We start from the raw sequence: 20780 nt of genomic DNA on the forward strand, positions 1-20780 counted from the left end.
GATTCAAAAACATGCATGTCGTTGAGCACACACATGCAATCCAACCCATTCAACACACTCACCAAGGCGAAGACAAGAAGCAAGTCCAACAGGGGCTGAGCATGCACTTCGCAAGTTGATGCGCATGACCACCAACACACACTTGAAGATTAGCACAGACACTATGCATGAGTGTGTTGCCGGTTCAACCATACCCAAGAAGACCATGCACATTTTGGAAAACAAGTTGGATGAAGGGGGAAAACCAATGCACTGGTTGCATTGAAAGCAAGAGTTTGCTTTAGCAAGATGTCACCACGAGGTGCATGCACACCATCACAGACAACCAAGCTTGGCATTAGCTCACCAGCTTCACCATCACAAGCATGTCAAAGAGTTGGTCTTACCACAACAGACCGAGTGTCAGTGATGTCCTGAAAGGCTTGCTCAAGCCATGATGTCTCACATTAGTACATGTGCATTATAATGTTGAGTCATGTCAAGTGTAAGTCAAGTGTCAACAGTTGTATGTAACAGTCATAAAGTAGGTGAAGAGTCATGAGGGTAGTTGAACTATCACAAAGGGGAATGTCAAGGGTCACCCCACCCTTTGCTATAAATAATCCCTCATAACTCATTGTATAGGCTTTTGGTAAGCCAAGCTTCTACTAAGACTATCTTGAAGAAGGCTTGGACAATATTGTAACGCGCCTTGGCTTCTCCACTGCATGGAGCTAGTACATAATGGGGCTAGCAGGTTTACATGGTGTATTGTATAATTGTGACTTACACTTCTTTTATAATAAGAGCCAACACATTTTCACGCATATGTTGCTATTGTAGTTGGACTGTTCTGATTGCCTTAATGATATATGTTGTTTAACTTATGTACTTGTGTATGAACTGATTTGTATGCAATTATATGAATCTTGTCATTAATGTGTTGCATATGTTATTAATGTTGTCATTGTTCGTGTCGACTTCTCTACCAGACATTAGACAGACCTTTCTCATGAACCTAGTTATATCAACCGTCACACTCGTCTCAGACTGATCCATGAGTGTTGTTCATGTTATCTTACCTTGTATGTTGTGACTGTCGCATCCGTGTCAACTGCTTTGCCGGAAGTTATGCATGTCCTTTGTGTTGTGTGTTCCTAGCTAAGTTGGGACTGATCCCTTTCAACCTGGAACTCACCTTCAACTTCCTCTCCCTTTGAAGTGTTGGAACCTCTCATACTAATTCCTTGACTCATTACATCAGTCACACCCTTGCTACTGGCAAAGTTATCTTACTTGCCTCTGTGCGACATCGTGGTCAAGGCATTACCTTATGACCCAATGCTGGGAATCCTACACCAAACAGTCTAAGGTCTAATTGGGACTTCTTTCTGGGGAGATCCCCTTGACATGTTGGGGGGTCCAGCACCGTCAACATTTCTGGTGCTAGAAGGAGGGCCTGATGGAAAGCAGTGTCCTCTCATCGAGTTTTGAACCTTTGCATATCTTTCATGGAGCCTTGCTTTCTTCTTTGCCTGAGGTGTTTTTCGAATCGTGAAGATGTCTCCATCTCGGGGAAGCTTTTCAATCCCTTTTCCACTCACACGTATGATGGTGAAGGCGAAGTGGTCTGGCCTGAGCACTTACATAACTTTATTTCCATGATCTATAAGGAAGATGCGTTTACTGATGAATAGGCTGGTTTGTTGCTTGCATTCACACTTTGCGAATCCCCATTTCGTTGTGTGCTCAGCCTACCGGCTGACACCGTGCACTCATGTGAGCACTTTTGTGATCTTATTGAAGACACATTCCATCACTTTGATCTAGACCATCTTGACCAAAAACTGTTACAACAACGAAGGGCTCCGCATGAATCTATTATTGATTTTTGGCAGCACTTTTGTGACTTACAGTTTCAAGCTTCGAGGAGCCAGATGAAGTTCGCTTATCTCTGGGACCGGTTCGAGTATTGTCTTAAGAAATCTTCCCATCCCAAGAGAAAGCTTGATGTCGCTTGATGTCAAGCATCACTCAACCTTCTTCATTGATGGAACTGCAGAATCTCATGTGGGAGCAGACACTATCTCAATGGATTATCTGCCTCCCTCTCATTCAACAGTTCCACCATCGCCCTGTGATGTTGAGGATCATGTTCACACACTTGTTCAACCTTCACACCCTCCCAACATCACTCCACACAATTTTCGCGTAGATTTGGTTGTGAGTCCTTTGAGTTCTCATATGCATTCTTTTTTTCGACCTCCATCTTCGCACCCAGGTGTTCCTCTGGATGATGTTGTCTTGTGTTCGTCCATTCCGGACTCTTCACTTGTTGTGAATGAGGAACAACCCACTGACAGAGTTGGTGTTGCACAACCAACATGCGCTATCATTCATGAAGAGTATGAGTGGGAGCTTGAGCATCAACACTCGACAAAGGATGACTCCCTTCCATCCGAGCCCCCTCCGTTCTTTCCTAACATCATTGGTGAACCTGCCATCCATGATTTTTCATGTGTGTCTTCATCTACGGATGCACCCATTGTTGATCTTTCGCAGGACACACCGTATGTTAGCCCATCATCCAACAATGGAGAGGACCAATCATTCATTGAAAATCCACTTGATCTTTCATCTGCTCTTTCCGGAAACACAGAGGGTGAACATCCTTCCTTCTCATCTACCCCTTTGTGTGATTCGTCAAATCATGAGGATGTCGACCAACATCTTGAATTTTATGATCTTGGTTGTCGTGATCTCTTCACCTCATCATTTGATCATGATGTTGATTCACTCATTGTTAATCCATCTAAGCCACTGGTCTACAAAGATCCATCTATCAACGAAGTCGAAACCCCACAGACCGTCGAGGCACTTCAGCTCGAGCTGATGGTTATGTCAGGCCCTTGCTTTCTTGAGGTTGGTTTCACTTCTGACAAGGAAATTGTTCAAAACCTCAAGGCTCCTCATTAATCATCTGTATGCACTCAAGATCAATCTAACACTTAGATCACACTTCCCCCACTCGAACTACACAATCCCATCGCTCATGCATTGGAGGAGTCTTATATTGCAAGCACTCATGCGCGATGCAAGTTGGCTTTGTTTCTTTTGTTTGTTTTCATGTCACAATCAAGAGTGTGCTTATGCTTCAAAGTTGCACGTAGTGTCACATAACACCATGGTAAGTCCACAAACTGTCTATCATGCATATGCACTTACTTATGTCTCGTGGGCACTTTGAAACACAAAGTGTGGTTGTATTCACTATTATATCTTTCTTGTATGCTAGTTTGCATGACTAGGTTACTCGTGGACCAATCCTTCACCCACATCGGTCTACCAATGCATCGGTGGCTGAATTAGAAGTATCACTTCATGTGATTAGGCCCATGCACCGTTAGTGTAGGAGTAGGAGTAGTGTTTGCTTTTAGTTGCTTACTTCCAGGCTTGTTTGCTTACATGCTTTGTTTGCTTGTTTGCTTACTTGTTTCTCTTTCATTTTCTTTTCTACTCTTGCTTTTCTTTGTTGATTGTTAGTTCGTTCACTTGTTTCGTTCATAGGTTAGTTTGCATGAAACCATGTGTGACTCATGAAACAAGCTGGGTAAAGTACAATAGGGTTGTACAACTATCACTACTTGGTTATCTTTCATCTTGCCTTTGTATGATGAACTTGTTACTCTTAGTCCATGATATGTTGAAGGAAAATACATACTCTTTGAAGTGAACCTTGGTGTAAACACAACGCTTATGCACTAACTAGTGTCACCTTCTCTAGTTGATTGTTTTTGGGTTAACCCTTGTTAGCTCAGTCAAGTAGAGTAAGGTGAGGGGGTAAACCTTAACAGGCATGCCAGAGATACATTAAACTACTTCTCTTTTGGAACAACCTCTTCTGCTGTCAATAAGTCGGGATCCCTCTTCCACCTCTGAAATGAATAAGGGATATGCACAGTGAAAATGAAAAATGAAAAAAGTGAAAAGTCAAAAAATTCAAAATGAAAAATGAATAAGGCGAAAGAAGAGAGAGGCTTCCTGCACAGGGAGGTTATGCAAGCATCTTTGCCGGGGTACTGACCAGGCTCGCTGGCAGCAGAACGATGCTTTTGTTCCTATGTGACTCCACCAAGGTACTGTCCAGGCTTGCTCACAGTGGAGCAACACCAGAGATGAAACTTAGACTCTGAAGACTATACTACTTATGCACTTATATACCCCTCAACCCCAATTGAAACAACTGTGTTTCCTTGGCTTGGAATGTGTGTCAATCGACCAAGAGTTTGGCAGATGCTACATATTACAATGAAGCTAGTGTGAAGCCAAGACGAGTTGAGAGCTGATCAATACTTCTGGAGATGTTAGACTTGTTTTTTCACAAACAAGGTCCATCTAGAGAGCTGGAGTTCTACCAATGTTTTGCCAAGTGTTGTAGCAGCTACAACCACCCTCCAAAATTTTTCCTTAGCCTATTTTGGAGCCTCCATACCGACCTTCACAACAGCTTGCCTTGTTTTGTCAAGTCCTCAAGCTTCAGTGGCTTTCTTGCTCAAAGGCAAACTGTCGATCACAATTTGATCTTTTCCCTTCACAGGCTGCTCATCCGGACTTTGTATAGCTGTAGGCTGAGAAGCTTCTCAGTGAAATTTGTGCATTTCTAGAGGGAAACCAGCCTTCGCTCCAAGAATTGTGCAATTCCCTCTGACGGCCTGTTGGGCTCTAGGATTGCGCAATCCTACCAGCGAAACTTCCTAGCAGGATTTGCACATTTTTTCCCATCAACAGGCAGTTCAGCCTAGGATTTGCGCAAATTTGGGTAGTAGTCAGTTGCTAGGCCAAAAAATTGCGCAATCCCCTTGGGCAGTCAACCTAATTTATAGTCAGGAATGCACATTTTCTCCAACAGTCAAGCAGACTTTTGCATGTGCAGCTGAGTTAACCAGTTCCCTCTGGGACTGAGAAAAACAGATTTGCATGCATGGGTTGTCTCTCCCAAGGTAGCATGAAAAGGCATCCCTTGTTTCAGGGATCTATGTTTAACAGTTGGAGGTTACATGCAAGGAACAATTCAAAAACCTCCCTCCAAGCGTCGCTTCCCCTAGATTTGTGGCATGTACGTCATAACCTCAATGTTATCAAAACTCATCAACCGGACGCTGTAGAGCTCATTCCTCACATCAAACTTGTAGCTTTGACATCCCACATCACATTTAGGAGAAGTTGGCACATTCAACTCAACTTTTTTGGGGTAAGTTCACTTCCCATGCCTTGTGCTGCATTTTTGTTGCTTTTTGTTTATTCTCTTGTGTGTTATTTGCTTGATCTCTTTGAATGCCTGTTGTCATTTACATATATTCTAGCTTGTCTTAGCTTTGTTTCAATTTTCGTTTCTATCTCACTCCTATCACATGCATGAAATTGTTTTGCACAGATGTTCACCCAACCAGCGAACGGCCTCACCCACATGAATGTTGATCTGTTTTCTCAATCCTCCATTCTTGTTTTGCATGCATCTTATCACTTCTACTATCACTTAGTGTCACCATGCATTTCATCGACTTACTTGCTTTCAGTTTCCTGTTGGCGAGTCAAGCCAACCTTGGCTCGGTCTTTGCCTTCACCAAGGCTGCATTGCACAATATGGAGAAGGAAAGCTCACCTTCTTCTCCAGATTTGTGCATTCTAGCCCAGCACTGGCCTCTTGGACTAAATTACACATTTCTGGAGGTTAGTGACTGCTTGGCCCAAGAATCTACGCAAACTGTCCTTGGGCCAGTAGTCTTTCCCAGTTGGAATCGCGCATTACACAATCCTAATAGAAAACTGCCCAAATGGATTGTGCATTTTGTAGTTCCAATAGTTAGTTAATCTCCCAGCAGCCTGGACTATGCCTTGTGTAGTCTTGGCAATTGATCTCTTGAACTGCCGGCTAAAATTGCGCAACCTTTATGATCATTCACCCAAGTATGTTGCAAGTCAGTTCTCATGTTCATTTTGGTTTTCCACTGACAGATTGCTTGCTATGAGTGTTTCCACGTCTCCAGTTATCACAAGTGTTCATTTTACTCCCAGCAGTACAGGTACAATGGTTTCCCATAGAGAAGAGACGAAGACACCATTCAGAGCACACTTGGGGATGCAATCAATCAAGTGTCCATGGTCTTACCTACTCACGAAGACATCAAGTTGTTCGTGGACAAGGAAATCATGCAACATCATGAACAACATCTCAAGGCAGCATACCACACACAACGAATGAAGAAAACACAAGGAATGAAAGAGGAAGTTTGTTGACAACATAGAGGCAGAGAAAAGTTGCAAGATCAAGCAGATCCACTGATAATGAAAGCAGCTTTGGAGACTCGGCCTATGAAGTGACGACACGACATGAAGATCGCTCGAAGGTAGAAGATGGAACAAAGAAGGAGTTGCATGTGCTGAAGTAGAAAATCAGGAAGAACATGAAGCTGCATAGACAGTCCAATGAGTTGCAACAGGAACAGGAACAACAGTGGGCACAACATGCACTCACGGATGAAACTATGCCAGTACGAGTTATGGATCCATCCCAACAACTGAAGCAGAGAAAACATGGTGAGCAGTGTTTTTGATCGCATGCAAAAGATCCAATAGCATGCATGTCATTTAGTGCACGCATGCAATCCAACCCATTCAACACACTCACTAAGGCGAAGACAAGAAGCAAGTCCAACTGGGGCTAAAATGCACTTCGGCAAGTTGATGTGCATGACCACCAACACACACTTAAAGATCAACACAGACACGATGCATTAGTGTGTTGCCTGTTCAACCATACCCAAGAAGACCATGCGTATGTTAGCGGATGAGTTGGATGAAGGGGGAAAACCAATGCACCAGTTGTAATGGAGGCAAGAGTTCACTTCAGCAAGATGTTACCATGAGGTGCATGCACACCATCATGGACGACCAAGCTTGGCATCAGTTCACTAGCTTCACCATCACAAGCATGTCAAAGAGTTGGTCTCAACACAACAGACCGAGTGTCAGTGATGTCTTGCAAGGCTTTCTCAATCCATGATGTCTCACATGAGTACATGTGCATTGTAATGTTGAGTCATGTCAAGTGTAAGTCAAGTGTCAACAGTTGGATGTAACAATCACATAGTAGGTGAAGAGTCATGAGGGTAGTTGAACTATCACAAAGGGGAATTTCAAGGGTCACCCTACCCTTTGCTATAAATAGTCCCTCATAACTCATTGTTTTTGGTCAGCCAATCTTCTACTAAGACTATCTTGAAGAAGGTTTGGATAGTATTGTAACACGCTTTGGCTTCTCCACTGCACAGAGCTAGTACATCTCTTTGGAGGAGCAAGCGGATGTGGCTGCAACGTTCCACTGACAGGGCTAGCAGGTTTACATGGTGTATTGTATGATTGTGACTTACACTTCTTTTATAATAAGAGCCATCACATTTTCATGCATATGTTTTTATTGTAGTTGCACTGTTCCAGTTGCCTTAATGATATATGTTGTTTAACTTACATACTTGTGTATGAACTGATTTGTATGCAATTATATAAATTTTGTTGTTAATGTGTTGCATATGTTATTAATGTTGTCATTGTCTATGTCGACTGCTCTGCTGGACATCAGACAGAACTTTCTCATGAACCTGGTTAGATCAACCGTCACACTCATCTCAGACTGATTTTTGAGTGCTATTTGTGTTATCTTACCTTGTATGTTGTGATTTCCAAATCCGTGTCGACTGCTCTACCAGAAGCTGTGCATGTCCTTTATGTTGTGTGTTCCTAGCTGAGTTGGGACTGATCCCTTTCAACCTGGAACTCACCTTCACCTTCCTCTCCCTTTGAAGTGTTGGAACCTCTCATACTCATTTCTTGACTCATTGCATCAGTCACACCCTTGCTACTAATAGAGTTATCTTACTTGCCTCTATGCAACATCACAATCAAATCATTACCTTATGACCCACTGTTGGGACTCATACACCAAACGTTCTGAGGTCTAAATGGGACTTCTTAATGGGGAGATCCCCTTGACATGTTGGTGGGTATAGCACCATCAACAATATGCTATAATAGATGTTGTAACAACAATCCATTTCATCTTGCTTTTCAAAGCTTGAAAGTGGGTAGCCAAATAGGCGTTTCTTAATAACTTTGCATTTGTGTTATTCTTCTTCTGAGACCTGCGTAAAAAAGTTGTTGGTTTCTTTGATTAACATATTTATCAATGCTGTGTGAATAGTTGAGATCCCTGTGACATTTATCTAAGAAACCTTAATTAAGCACTTTGCAATCTCTTCATCTTATTTTATTTCATTTCATGCTCTTTTATGTAGATCTAATGCATAGGATTTTGTTCATCCCTATGATTTAAACCTCAAATTTATTTATGTTATTCTCTCCATACTACAACGACAATTTTAAAGGCTATATTCATAGATAAGTAGGCTAGTTGAATTTATTCATTAATTTCTCCAAAAACTAGTTCACATGGCATCTAAAGGTCTATTGTCACCTGCCCCACTTGTATGATTGTTTTAGGATTAATAAGGGTCTAATAGAGTTGGAATAGTGAGTAGACTTGTGTTGTATTCTAGAATGTAGGAAGAATTATGTGTTGAAAAATCACCAAGTTGTATGCTAACCATACTCATAGGATTAGAATGGGAAGTGTCCTATAGAGTTTTAGGTCCTTTCTTTCAAACCAGGCCTTCAAAGTTCAAACAGGCTCCAACACAGGCCTACATCGTAAATGTTCTTATTCTAATAGACATGTCCCTACATATCTACTTAATCCATTCAATAAACACACACACACACACACACACACACATATTTATCACTACAAAAAAATATTTTAGACCTCAATACACTCGTCATCCTACTATATGGAAAATTGACAAGTGCTAAGACTCAAGATCATCCCTAGTGCTAACATTCATCTTCATTTCTTCTGTAGGGTTTATGTCACAAACTCTAGGTATTTCTCTATTGCATCACACAAACACTAAGAACTTTCAATAACAATTATAATGAGTATAGTGTAGACAAAGACATTATCTTCCCTCTATACAGAGTAGGTGAGGGAGGCCAACATTGGTAAAGTGGAATAATTACACAAACAATTTAATTTAATGTACAAGATAAGGTCTCCAAGTGAAGCACTCTCTCTCTTCAGGGTATATAGGTCAAGAGACCAATCCTTAGGTGGTGCACTCTCTAATCATGGGTTGCAAGTTTCAAGTGCTCTTCATCACAAGGCTTATTTTTTTCCAAGACAATCATCCCATGCTCCTCAACACATGTATCTTGAGTCCATAATCAATCCCATGTAATGTGGTATCAACCCAAGCATCTATAATCAATCCCATGTAATATGTTTTGTTGTCTACATGTTATGTATTACATGGTCTTGCATCTCTCCTTTGGCTTAGGGTTTTTCACAAAGGACTTGATAAAGACATAATTGGTTATTGATTTCTAAGGAATTGATCATAATGAAAGGTTTGTTATTTATAAGGGTGCTATGACTGGTGGGAGGACAAAAGAACTCAAGTTACACACAAATAAACAACTCAACACAAGAAATTAAAGTTGGCATATTAACATAACAATATCCAACTAAGTTATTGAAAGTCAACTAATGATACTTTATTCTCCATCCAAATAACAAAATCAGACCACTTTTTTTCTTGTATCATATCAAATTCCAATTGTGCTAAATAATGGCCATATTGTTTCTCATGTCAAAACATGGCAGATGGAAAAGTTAAAGTAATTAATATCCAATAATTTACCTTTTTGTACAAAATTAAAAAAATATATAATTTTAGATATTAAATATACTTACAAATTTGCATGCTAAGGCTTCTAAACCTGTTTGGCCACTGTGATGTGTGGCACGATATTTGGAAAGCCTAGACTTCAAGGTCTTGTCGTGAAACATACACTAATTCAATTTAATTATGCACCAGTAAATATAAAAATCATTTCATGAATTTGAAATAATCTTATGACCAAATTTAAATACTTGTATGTTCTCCTCATCTGACTTCCTTTATGCATCTTCTCTATCATATGATTTCACGAGCTCTTTCCATACTTTCACACTTACATCAATTGGCCTTCTTTTGGCCCTTAGCTCGGGAGGAATTTATTTTATCTTTTTTGTTTGGTTGCAACAAAATCTCTTGTAGTTTTGAGTCATTTGTTTATTTACTTGCTTTACTGACCAACCTGTCTCAAATTCAGTCTGCATGTCATGGATGAATTCCTTTTGAAGGTGCATGAGTATCTTTGATAATGGAATATGTAAATTCTCTTTGAAGCATTGAAGGCATGATTCCTTCAACCTACGATTGAAAATTTCCTTTGCATCGGTCATTTTGATTTCCCAAGAGACAACATCATATTCTACCTTGGTTTCATATGTACCAATGCAAGACACATAAGTACCTTTGCTAGTGGGGGAGGAAACATGTGTTCGAGTAGTGGGAGGGACATTGAACGTCTCTATTCCTTGTTCCACATTCTTAGAGGTTATTGTGATTTATTTCTTCCTATATATTTTTCTCGATCGAGGAGTTGATGGGGAATCAATCGATTCCCTTTGAAAAGGTTGCTTTAGTTGGTCTATTTCAATGCCTTTAGTACGTTCTTCCAAGTATTTAGCAAGAATGGACAAGTCCATACCTTCTAGTTTATTCATTGCTTCTACCCACAATATAGAATCAATTACCTCTTTCAGTTTCTCACTATCATGTGGCTATATATGTACAATAAAATTGTTCTTTTAAAAATACAAATAAAAAATAAACCCTAATTTCTTCTTTTATAATTCTGAAACTAAAAACTAAAAAATATAATTCAAACAAGCAATGGAAACATGTGAAATCTATAAATTGAGTATGAAATAACTCGGTCTCGAAAGAATCAGATCCCTTTGCTCATTTCCCTCTACTGCTGCTTGACATTTTTTGGCATCCTAGGGTGATTTTTTTCCTCCACACTATGGAAAATCCCTTCTCTTTTCTCCCTTCCCTCTAACTGTTTTAAACAACAATAGCGCAAAGGGATGGAAAAGGGTTTGATTTTTGTCGCTAGTAGGGGGTGAATGCAATTCACTTGATTTTGTGACTACTAGAGGCCAAATCACACACACATATAATTTTTTATTTATTGAAACCCACAACAATGGAGGAGAGGTCCATCAATATCTATGCCCACCATCAACAAACATCTAAATCGATTAGTTATTTTCTTTCATGGCCTCAACGCATTGTTCCAACCATGGTCTGTTCTAACTCCCCACAGAACTTCAAAGGTACCTCTATTTGCAATTGGTGAGTATGAGAATAGAAATATTGTGAATGTATTACATTGCTTTGGTTGAATAGTCAAGATACACAATAGGTTTATCAATTGTGCATGGTCTAATTTGTATTCATTGTCATCTTTGCACTTTGCAATGTCAACGTGGGAGGCTTCCACACTATTGTCATTTTTTATGAGGTTTAATTGAATACCAATATTGGATGTGAAATGTGCATAGGCACATGGGATAAGCTGAAATGTTGGTTGATGTAAAGCCCTATAAATGGTGTTTTGACCCTGCAATGAAGGGTGTTTTATGTCATATTTTTGTAGCCCACTAATGAAGGGTGTTTTATGTCATATGTTTGTAGCCCACTAATGAACACCTTTAAAGGTTGTGTTACTTAGTGATTATGTATACATGTGACACAAACATTTTTTATCCCACCACTCACTCTTTACTCCTTTATAGTGTGGATGGTGACGCTGAAGATATATCTCATCCACAAGTTAACTTATACTAATTATTATATTATATACTGAGTTTATTTAGATGACTTAAAATGAAAATTTGAAAATAGTACATTCTCTAATATATAGGGTCAAATGATTTTCTTTTTAAATATACATAAATACAAATATTTGACAGTTTAAAATTATAGATGAAGGGTTTGAATTAAGCTAAATGAAAATATGAAAAAAAAAGAAAAATTAATTCATTATTTTTCATAATCCTCATCTAATATTTATAAGAGTTGTGCCATGTCACCATATTGGGGGTAGAGACTGACAAAAAAGGTATATATTGAAAATAGGGGCATTTTAGTTAGAAAGGTGCAATGAAAAATAGATGAGCTTAAATCGATTGTGCGTTTAGAAAATTGGATGGAGAAACAACGAAGTGCCTATATGTTATGTGACTAATGTGATTATGGTGTATTACAGGATCTAGAGGAGGAAATGGATAGAGGACATGGACAATGTAGACCTACTAAATCAACGAGAGGAAAGTGGGTGGCCATAGAATTAGATGCGAAATTTCTAAATATAATAAAGGTAAGAAGATAAAACAAACTCAACTAAAAGAGGATTATGTTTATGAATTCACAAATTCCACAACATAGATGGGATAAAGTTATATAAAATATGTTGTTTTTTTCAAATCCAAAACATGACATAGATATGTCAAATATATGAGTAAAGTGAGGTTTTGTGCTGGATAGAATATTGTTTGAAATGATATAATTGGTGTGCTAAACATCATTGACTATTCTATCTATTATAGGGGCAAGACGAGACCATGGAAACAGATCATGTCATATCAAATAAGGACACAACGAATGTGAGAGGACATTAGGTAATCAAATTTGACTTAACTTAGGAAGCATTTGTAATACATCCATTCTTTTTCAAAGTATTATTATAATTTATATTGTATTATCCAATATTGAAATAAATTAATGCATGTTGTTGATATTTTAGATGGAGATTGGAACAAGTGCACAACCTAAGCGTTCAACTAGCAAAAGAAAAAAAACATATGTATGTGGGTGTGGACCTAAAACTGTTAAATCACGAAGAACACAGTGGGTGGAAGAGGATATGACAATGGATACTTCAGACACAACAAATAATTGCACTGAAGAAGAGGTTGGTCAAGAATATACTACATGGGATGGGATTTGTTAAGTTGAATTTTATTATATTTCTTTGAAATTGATACATTAATTATGATTTATCCAATTCTTGCCAAACATTAAATAATGGTTGCATTTTTCGATAGGTAGAAGATGATGATGAAATAATGACTACTAATACCCAATCTAATCCAACTGGGCTATTAATATTTGGACGGGATGATCCAAACCATCCTTTAAACCATACCATGGAAAAAATAACATATTTGAAGAGAATTCTACCACCTGAGAAATTTGAATAACTGATGAGATTCACATACACTAATGACATGCTACCTAGCAGCCTTAATGATGATGATCATGACAGTGAAAATGCAGTGCATGAAGAAGGATTGAATGAAATGCTTACATGTTTCTTTGGGGATGGAAACAATGATGACAATAATGATCATATGTTTGATAGTAATGATGACAATAGGAGTAATTACAACCAACGTAATGTTGATGATAACAACCTGCTGAAGACTCAATCAAGCAAGCAGGAAAGACACCCCTATTCAAATCGGGTGCAAGTAGAACCTGAAAACTGGCATGCACATTAATATTATTAGAAATCAAGTCACTATTTGGTTGATCAAACAAAGGATTACCAACCTAATGAAGTGATTTGAAATCTATTTCTTACAATGCATTGTCAAATGGTGTACATAAATCGTAAACATTCATCAACTTTATTTATATTTCTTTAAGGAGATTTTAAAACCATATATTGTATACGAATATTCATAATATAGAATGACATATCAAACATGTTCATTATAAGTCAAATTCAATTGATCTAATCTTTGGAAACCTTATAGGGCACTAAAACCTAAAATATTTCCTGAAGAGAATGTGTTGTCATCAACTTGTAGAGAGGCGTGTCAGTTTTTGGTTGAGTTGGGGATTGAATATAAGGAAATTCATTCATGTAAAAATTATTGCATTTTATATAGAGATGAATATCAAGTAAAGGGAAGAGATATCATACATATGTACAAGGTCCTATAGTTAAAAAGAGCATTTTACGTCGCATGCCAATTATACCTAGAATTCAACGAATGTTTTGTTGCGAGTCAATTTCACAATTGATGGATTGTCATGAAAAGAATAGGAGTAAATATGGATTCATACGAATTCCGACCGAGTCCAAAAGCATTGAAACACATAGAGGAAAAATGGCCAACAAAAGTCAAATATGTACCCTATAGTAACAGGTTTGGTATTGCAATTAATGGAGTGTGTCCATTCTCTTTCATGAGCTCAAATTATAGTGTTTGTCCTGTTAGATTGATAGTATACAATATTATCCCATGGAAGAGTGTTAGAAAGGAGAACTTTATGTTGACTCTCATTGTTCTAGGAAAACATGAAATTAAAAACATGAATGTTTATCTTGCGCCTTTTATTGATGATGTGCAACTGCTATGGAAAAGCATAAGAATGTATGACATATCATGTCATCCATAAAATAGGTCCTTCATGTTGTATGGTTTTATATGTTGGACTATTCATGATTTCCCAGGACTTGATTTTTGTTCCGGTAATAATTAATTTTCATCCAAACTTTCATACTTAGTTTTATAATATTATTTTGATGTTATTAACCTTATTAAATTGTAGTGATTCAAACAAAGGGGATATTGGCATGTCCAAGATGTGCGTAACAATTTCAAGGGCAGTATTCTAAAGATCCTCATAAATTTATTTATGCAAACAACAAGGTTTTTCTACCAAGAAATCATAGGTTTAGAAACCTCCATAAGAATCAATTTGATTGAAAATTTGAAAATAAAGGACATCCTATGATTATGGGTCCAACTGATTGGCTTAAGAAGTATGAAGATGCTAAATTGAAAGCTTGGAAGGTTTTTTGATAGGGGTGATTTTATTGAAGAACCAAAACAAGTTGTAATTAAGATGCTAGAAGGTATGAAAAGGAAATACATATTTTATGAGTTCCCATATTGGAAGGATCTATTAATATCTCACCTATTATATCCCATGCACATCCTCAAAAATGTCCCAGAATCAACTTTTCGACATATAGCAGGCAAAGAGAGGGACAAGTTGTCTTCGGGGAGAGATAATTCTCTTTCGCATGCCAAATTTGATAGAAATGTTTGTGGCCAAACATGGAAAATGAAAAATATGCAAAATGTCCATGGATTTTGAAAAAGAAAGAGCTAGACTAACTAAAAAACGTCATACGTTTAATAAGGACACCTACTGGCTTTGGGTCATCATTAAATAAATATTTTACAGTTGATGGACATATCACATGATTTAAAACACATATTTTTCATAATTTTATGAAGATATTATATATAATCAATATTGAATGAAGTATTTTCTTCCAATGTGAATTCATTGGTAAGGATTTCGAATATGGGACACACTTATGGGATGAAGAACGACAATTATATATTGTTGATGGAGAAACCCCACAATCTAATCGTGTTCAAGTAGAAATTATTAAGTAAAATCATGATCATTGGGGTTGTTTTATTGTTATCATTAATTTAACCTGTTTTATTTGTCAAATTAACAACATGGCCTTTGGAGTTTGAAATACGCATGTTGACATGTAATAGGTGTAGACGAAAGTGTTATACTAAAAAAATTCATTATGCACCACATGGACTTTATGAACAAATGGATTAATTTGTATGATAAAAAGAGAGAAAAAGTGTTAGAAACAAGGAGACAATTTAAGAGATCAAACCCAAGGAATACCCCATTTCCTATTGATCTACAAGGGGAATGGGGCATTGCACATTAGAATGGGTTATTAAACAAATTGAAAATCAAATAGAAGATGAAGGTATAGATTCAAACATAACGAAAGATGAAATCAACATGTCTAGAGGATGTGAAAGGAAGGTATAGTTGGAATTTTACAGAATGTTGTTTCCTTAAAATTTTGACACTTAACTATTTTAATATTTGTCATTATATTTGTTTTAACCGAAATAAATGGTTGATTCACAGGCAAGGAAATGCCCAGTATTGTGGTAATATGATCGAAATTATTGTGTAGAATGTGTATATGTAAAGAGACAATCCTTCAATTGTGGCATCATGGTTGACTTCAAGAAATCCAGTCTCTCAAGCTCAAAAGATAAGAATATTATTGAAGGGAATCTACAATATGTTGGGAAAATACAAGAAATTATTGAGTTGGATTATTGTTCTTTTTATGTTTTATTTTTAAGTGTAGATGGTATGTAGCATTTGAGAGGACATGAAGACATGATACCCATAATGGATTATTTTCTATAAATTCATGAAAGTTCCTACTGAAGGATAAGGAGCCTTATGTTCTACCAATTCATTGTGAGTAGATATTTCTTTAACTCAAAGAATTAGAAGCGATAGTGATCAATAATACAGTAATACATTGTTTATTTCAAATATATACACGTTTATTAATCAATAAAATTGCTATAACATATGTCTAATATATGAATGTACTCGTTGATGTGCAAGTATTTTTCTAGAAGATATTCTGGACCCAAAATAGATATTTTTCATACATTATGATCCAAAATTAACACATGTATTTGATGATGCATTAGTGGATATTGAGCGAAAAAATGATGACCAACAAAATAAGAGAGAGATATTAGAGAAGAAATTGACATCCATGATGATGCTGAAGATGGTTATGTTTAGGCACAAGAAGACAACAATACATAGTTACATGATGTTACAGAAGATAACAATATGGATGCTATAGAAAATGATGATCTAAATACATTTGGTAAAAATATGGATGGTCTACAGTCATATTTCAATGATGATGATAATATTAACTACTTGAAAGATCATATGAACATTGACAATGATACACTAGATGAGATTGTTGCAAAAATGATGTTAATGACCAAGACTTCTAAATATTCAGAATTATTTGTAATCCATTTTTTTAAAATGATGATTCTTATAGCCCAAACTTCGAAATACTTCAATGTTATTTGTGTCAATATGTATTACCTATTGCAATATCATTGAAGTGTTCAAGATATGGTATGAATTGTTGGTTGAAAAAATTAGGATTAATTGAATGATTCTTCCATTCATTTTATATCAGCATAAATTCGTGAAGACATAAAAATTAATAAAATATTAATTTATGTATCTCACAATGATTTGAATAAGAAACTTTGTTAAATTCATTATTTTTATATTGTTTTCATTTTAATGTTGGTCGACTTGCTCTTACATTTAATTATTGATCTAGATAGACTTTTTTTACAATACTATCGCACAAAGTCTATGTTAAGGCAGATTATGACTACTATAAAATAATCTCAACCCAAAGTCATTGCACACACACTCTCAACAATCAACAACGTTGTTACACAGTCCACAGAGATTCAATGCAAAGAAATACTGCATAATAATCTACTCTGTCATTCAACCACTCTCACAACACTCCTGAAAACCATCACTCATTTAATCTGCACACATAAAAATAAGTGAAGTCCAAACTGTAACATCAAACCAAATAATTCACTACCACACTAAGTTGAGGGACTGGTCCAGGACATAAGTTTTCACACCATCCAAAGCTTACTACAATTAATTAAATTACACACATAATTAACTATAACAAAAACATTAACAACAATCACATAAATGAGAAATATTTATGCAATCTAGAATTCAACCACTCTCATAACACTCCTGAAAACCATCACTCATTCAATCTGAAAACATAAAAGGAAGTGGAATCCAAACTAGATGTTGTAGCGGCTACAAACATCCTCCAAAATTTTGCCTTAGCTTCGTTTTGGAGCCTCCCTACCTACCATCCTCAACAACATGTCTTGCACAGTCAAGCATATAGGTTTAAGTTGTTTCTCAGTCTCTTGTCAGCGTGTGCATGCCAGTTTTCTTCACTCCCCTCACAGGCTATCTTTTCAAACTTATACCATGTTCTGGCCAAGCAGCTCCCCCAAAAAATTGCACAATTCTGGAGGAGAACTAACCTTCCCTCCAGAAATTGTGCAAATCAGCTAGCCAACTTGTTGAGCTAAAGAATTGCGCAAATCGGTATGTCAAGCTTCCCTCAGAAAATTGCGCAATTCTGGAGGGGAACCAACCTTCCCTCCAGAAATTGTGCAAATCAGCCTGGCAGCCTACTGGGCTCCAGAATTGCGCAGAGCAGTCAGGCAGTCTTCCTCTAGAAAACTACGCAATCTGACGTAGCACTACTGCTCAACCTAGAAATTGCGTAATTCTGGGAGGCAGTCACCTGGTGACCCCAGAAATTACACAATCCCTTTGGGACATCTAGCCTAGCTCATCCCAGGAACTGTGCAAATTTTCATCCCAGGCTCGCAGACCGATGCATGTGCCTTTAGGTTGACTGGTTCCCTCCGGGACCGAGCAAAACTAATTTGCATGCATGGACTTCTTTTCCCAAGGCAGCATGCAAAGGAATTACTTGATTTAGGGATCTATGTTTAGCAGCTGAAGCTTATAAGCAATGCTCATTTTAGAAACCTCCCGCCAAGTGTCACTTTTCCTAGATTTGTGGCATGCACGTCATAACCTCGATTTTATCAAAATTTATGAAGCAGACGCTGCAGAGCTCATTTCTTCCATCTATCTTGCAACTCTAACATCCCACATCCCATCTAGGAGTCATCGGCACATTCAACTCAACTATTTTAGGGTAAGCCCGCTTTGCATGTCTTGTGTTGCGTTTCTTTCGCTTTTTGTGTTCAATTTGTGTGAGTGTTGTCTACTTGATTTCAGTGAGTGCTTGCTATCATTTCAATGTATGTTAGCTAGTAGAAGCACTGTTTCAGTTTTAATTCGCATCTCACTGTTGTCGCATGCATGACACTGCTTTTTCACCAACGGTTGTCACTGCAGTGAATCGCTTCACACACATGCATGTTTTCCCATTTTATGAATCCCGTACGTGCTCTTTGCATGCATGATCGTTCACTCTTGTTTACACTCAGTATCACCATGCATTCAAACTTCTCATGTTTTCAGTGGCCCGTCGGCAGGTCTAGGCTACCTTAGCCTAGACCTTGCCTTGCACGACTAGCATTGTGCATTTCTGGAAGTGAAGGCTCTGCCTTCCCTCTATAAATTGCACAAGTTTAGCCTAGCACTGACCTCTAGGCTTGCATTGCATAATTCTAAGAGGCAATGCCTTGCCGACCCCAGAAATTGCGCAATGTAGTTCGTTGGTTTGCATGTCATTGTTGACTGAAATTACGCATTTGTGCAGTTTTAGTCCTCAGCATGCCAAAATGGACTATGCATTTCGCAGTTCCAGTAGTTAGTCAACCTCCCAACAGTTCGGACTGTTCCTTGCACAGTTTTAGCAGTCAATCTCCCAACCTCCCGGTGAAAATTACGCAATCTTCACAGACAGTCACACATGTATGTTGCATGTCAGTCCTCCAGTTTGTTTTGGTTTTCGACTGACATATTGGTTTTCATTAGTGTTTCTATGTCTCCAGGTATCGTAGGTGTTCATCTACCTCTTAGCAACACTGGTACAATGGCTTCCAAGAGAGCAAAGTCGAAGACACCGTTCAGAGCACAACTGGGGATGCAGTCGATCAAGTGTCTATGAACTTGCCTATCTATGAAGACATCAAGTTGTTCATGGAAAAGGATATCAAGATGAAATAGTAGAAATGTCACAATGAGAAGCACCATCAGCAGTAGCAGAAGCTAGAACACTTTCATGCGACAAATGCAAGAGGAAGGTTGTTGACAGCACAAAGGCAGAACAAAGTTGCAAGCTCAAGCAGATCCACTTGTGATGAAAGCAACTTTGGAGATTGAGGCTATGAGGTGACAATGCGACAAGAGGATCGCGTGAAGGCAGAGAGAGAAATAGAGAAGGATTTGAAAGTTTTGAAGCAAAAAATAAAGGAAGAACATGAGTTGCATAAATGAGAGAAGGAGTTGCAGCAGGAACAAGTACAACAAGAGGCCCAACATCCACAAACAAATGAAACTGTGACCATACAAGCTATAGACCCATCCAGCAGCTGGCTTGGAGCAGAAAAGGTGAGAAGTGTTTTCGATCACATGCAAGGGTATTCGGGAACATGGATTTCATTGTGTGCACGCATGCGATCCCACCCATTTGGCACACTCACCAAAGCGAAGACAAGAAGCAAGTCCGACTGAAGCTGAACATGTATTTCGACAAGTTGATGTGCATGGTCACCATCACACACTTGGATATCAGAATAGACACTATGCATCAGTATGTTGTTGGTCCAGCTACACTCAAGATGGTGATGCGCATATTATCAGATGAGTTGGACAGAGGAGCCATATCAATGTACCCGGATGCAACGGAGGCAAGAGTTCGCTTTCAACAAGATGTCACCATTGAGCGCACGGACACCAACACGGATGACCAAGCTTGGCATCAGTTCGCCACCATCGGTCATGGCAAGGATGTCAAAGAGTTGGTCTCACCACAACTCTCTGAGTGTTAGTGATAGCTTTCATGGCTTGCTCAAGCCTATTTTGTCTCACATGGGTACATGTTCAGATTGTATGTAACATCTTGTCAAGTGGAAGTTTAAGTGTCGATAGTTGAATGTAACAATCATAGAGTAGTTGAAGAGTCATGAGGGTAGGAAAATAGTCATAAAGGGGAATGTCAAGGGTCACCCCACCCTTTGCTATATATAGTACCTCATAACTCATTGTAGAGGCTTTTGGTCAGCCAAGCTTCCAATAGGAGTATCTTAGAGAAAGCTTGGAGAGTATTGTAATGAGCCTTGGCTTCTCCACTGTGTAGAG

The sequence above is a fragment of the Pinus tabuliformis genome, chromosome 5_1 (genome assembly GCF_031772625.1).
Source record: "Pinus tabuliformis cultivar Carrire ecotype Pingquan chromosome 5_1, CPIR1, whole genome shotgun sequence".
In the NCBI taxonomy this organism is placed as follows: Eukaryota; Viridiplantae; Streptophyta; class Pinopsida; order Pinales; family Pinaceae; genus Pinus; species Pinus tabuliformis.